Here is a 3788-nt window from a genome sequence, read left to right as displayed (position 1 = left end):
CCCCCCCCCCCCCCAAGTCCTCAGAGTATTTGACTTCCTGGACTTTTAAGAATTCCTAACAAACAGGGTGCTCTACAGTTGGTCCCTGCTTTGCAAAAGTTAGGATGGGAGAGTGTCTTGGATTAAAAAAAATCAGTCATTCAGCATATGCAATGAACAAACAACATGTTATGGGTCATGTTTTGTTAAATAAGTACAAGGAATATATTTCTAATTTTGATTGATTTCCAAGCATCTTTAAGGGTATTTCAGACTCAGCAGGGGACTTTTGGTGGCAGAAAAATAGTAAGTACATAATTCAAAACATGTTAAATAGATTCCTTCAACTTGGAAATTTCATTAATTTGGCTCTTATACCTACCATATAAGATCCTTCAACCACTCGCACAGCTTCATAACTGTGCACTTGTAATAGTCCCATTTACTATGAGATTAGGGATATAGTTTAAAAAAACCCAAGCACCTAAGATAGCTCCTTTCAGTAGCAGTAAGCAAAACAATTTACATTTTCAGTCTGGCTACTGATCGGCGTATTCTGGCAGGAGCTGTGGGAGCTGCTTTCTACACTGCCTGGCTGCCCTGCGCATGTGTGCACGTGCATGTGGGACCCTCTGCCCGATTGCCGTCTTTCTGCTTCCCGCTTCCCACTTCCCCCAGCCCCATGCAGCCCCTTCCAGGCTGGAACTCTGTCAGCCTGCAAGGGGTTTCCTGTGTTTTTCTCCTTTTAAATGGGAAAATCTGTGATTTCCCCCCCACCCCCGTTTCCCCTGATTATATGAAAGGGTCACGAACATTCTTGCAACCCACTTTTGGGTCATGATCCACGGGTTGAGAAATGCTGCTCTAGAGTGTCCGAAGGACGCATCAGACTAGTTGCGCAGGCACATTATAAAGGTTCTGCCAGAGCAGTAGAGCAAGCATCATGAACTAAATCACAGGAAGATGTGACAGGTCAGCCTAGGTGTTTGTCAAAGTCAGATGTGGTTGACTCTCAGGGTTACAAAGATAACTAACTGCTGCATGTGGACATGAGCTATGCTGAGATTAACTCACTCCCCTTGCTTAGGTGTTGTAGAAGTGAATGCCACTGAGCTGGTACATAGAATTTTATGTTGTCATATATTTTAATCATTATAATATTATAAAGCCTAAGTCTGTCCATCTGTAACACTTTATTCACACTCTGATTGGCTGACGGAAACTGCCAATCAGAGTGCTCCAAGCATGGGGGGTGCCGCCATGATTTTGAAGTTGTGCCAAGGACCGGACAGAGGGTGGACAGGACCACCACTGATGATCAGACAGACCCCGCTCCCTGCAAGAGGCAGAACAGCAGCAGCATGGGGCGTTAGGTGGCTGCACTCCATCCCACCCCCTCCTCCCCGTCATTCTTGACGGGCAATTGGCTAGTAATATTATAAAAGCCTTAGTCTGTCTGTCTGTCCGTAATGCTTTATTCATACTCTGATTGGTTGTCTGAAACAACCAATCAGAGTGCACCAAGAGTGTTATGGACAGGAGGTGGCAGTGCGGTGGAGCGCAGCCTTGATGGCAGGGATGGAGCAACCTGGGGGGGCGGAGCTTCTTGCAGGCGGCAGCAGCACAGGGTGCTGGCTGAGGGGGATGATGGGGCAGGCTTCCCACCCCCCCCACTCCCCGGGGTGGTGGGTGGCTGTGCTGCGTCCCCACCCACCCCCCTGTCATTCCTGATGGGCAGCTGGCTAGTACTTTAAGTTTAGTGTTTTCTGTTCTTCTATACCCACACAAATAGCACACTGTATCATGGGTATTACTCAAATTTTTAAAAGCAACAAGTCCTTGGGAAACGATACCGTTAACTTCATGACTTACACATACTTGGAAAAAAGAACTTTAAATTAATAATCAGGTTAAGAAAATAACTGCAGGAAGACCTGACAAGTCTGTTAAGATTCTCTCAAACACTCAGTGAAAGCAGGTGTGTCTTAATATCTAAAGTAGTTTTTGGCTGTATTATATTTTAACAGTTGATATTTAAAGTAGTCTCTCAATTTTTAAAATAAACTGAATTTTTATAAGTAGGGACTTCATTAATTTGTGGTTTCACGGAAAACATGAAATCTGGGACTGTCCATGAAATCAACACCAGAAAAAAAATATTGGCAACCAGTGGTCCTCACTGCCAGGAGCAGGCTGTGAAAAAGCCTTTGTCCTACCACAATTTTAAAAAAGTCCCTGTTTATAAGCTGCACCTAGACTTTTCAGCTGCTAAAAGGTACCTGCCTTAGACTTCTATTTGTAAAGCCTGTTGCAAGCAGCTAAATTGTCACTGAACACATGTTCAAAATTCACTGTTTTGTTTCATTCATTTGCAAGGAGTATTGTACTTGAATGGCAAAGTGCAGCTGCCATTGTCATTTCCATTAAACGCATTAGGTGGAGGTTTCCAATGTGAGGAGCAGCAATGAAATGGTGACAAACGTTAGTATTCCTTATTTACATGTTGGTAATTTGAACGCAAAAGTTAACACTGAACAGTTGATGAATGGTGGGAAATCACACTTCGCAATTCAATCCTCTTACATTGCAAGCAAACAGAATTTGAAATACAAAGTGATATAATGCAGGCTTCATTATGAGGAAGGCTAGGAATCTTAAGTTATTCTAGTCAATAATTGCATTTGTAGCAAGTCTGCAGGAAATATTGAATCCTCAAAACTCAGCGTTGGTTCCTCCCCATGTATTTGTATTGTTGCGGTATAAATTCCTTGCGTTTCCTTGCTGTGAATCTTACATGTTATCTACCATTACCAAATGCTGGCTTCTGTCCAGTCTTATATTTTTGCTTACCAGAGTCTTTTGGTAGAGGCAAGTAAGTTGATTGCTCATTTTTTTTTGCAGCTGTTTGTGCATGTTGTGCTGGAGGGCATTAGCAGCAGCAGTTGCTAACAGACCTGGTAGAAGTCTGCCACTATTGAACATTATACATTCAAGCATAGTGAGGATGCAGTGAAAAGTCCCTTTGCTTACTAGTAGCTGGGACGATACAAGTCACAACCCAAGGCACTGGCTAGCATGGCAGGGAGTGAGCAAAAGCAAAGCCAAGAGATCCTGGGGTCACCCTGGTGATGGAGAAGAGGTGGTGCCAGTGTTGGGAGGCAGCAAGGAAACTGGTACGTGAGGGCAGATTGCTTCCTGGAATGGCAGAGTTGAACTGCTGAATTAGGAAGCTACCTCTGCTTGTTCAGAGAAATGGGACTCTTGGTAAATACACAAGAGCGCACCAAAGACATTTGATTCCTTGTCATCAAGGCATTGCAACTTGTCTCCTGAAGACTGGCCGACAGGTCAGCCTAAAAAGGGCAGTGGTGTTTCTAGAGTCTTCACAGTGAGTTGTCAGGACACCTGCAGAAGCATCCTGAAATGAAGATGAGACAACATAGTGTGACCAGCCACCTTGGGGAAGCCAGTCAGCAAGTGTGCTTGGCCATTTGCAATCTGTGTACCCGAGCTTTGCTGTATGGAGCAGTTTCTACATCTAGTGATTCTGCAAACATTCATTCTGCCAACTCCTTTCTGAGAGGGTGGCTGTACAGTATTACAGACGGAGGTAGAGTGCCATCCATCTTCAAGCAGCTAGATGCTTCTTTGTAGGGTGTGAAGCTGGCAGAAATGGGAAGCTGTTTTCTCACCCCTCCAGGTTGCTGAGTGTAGAGATGTTCTGCTAGTTGTGTGTACAGGCTGTGATGGACAGTCAGGGCTCAGGAATGAGGAACAGCGTGGGTTGTTTTTTTTTTTTTTTTTTTTTT

The 3788-nt window shown here is 44.3% G+C and overlaps 1 protein-coding gene across 3 annotated transcripts in view; it reads left to right on the top strand.

Annotated features, from left to right (window-relative positions):
* Positions 1-3788, top strand: part of CCDC186 (coiled-coil domain containing 186) — a 59118-nt gene that overhangs the window by 8850 nt on the left and 46480 nt on the right. The gene's annotated exons all lie outside the window — the stretch shown is intronic.

This window comes from Gavialis gangeticus, unplaced genomic scaffold, assembly GCF_001723915.1.
Source record: "Gavialis gangeticus isolate Ggan-Ray unplaced genomic scaffold, GavGan_comp1, whole genome shotgun sequence".
NCBI classification, from domain to species: Eukaryota; Metazoa; Chordata; order Crocodylia; family Gavialidae; genus Gavialis; species Gavialis gangeticus.
The sequence above is the reverse complement of the archived record's forward strand: the minus strand, read 5'-3'. Positions and strand labels throughout refer to the sequence as shown.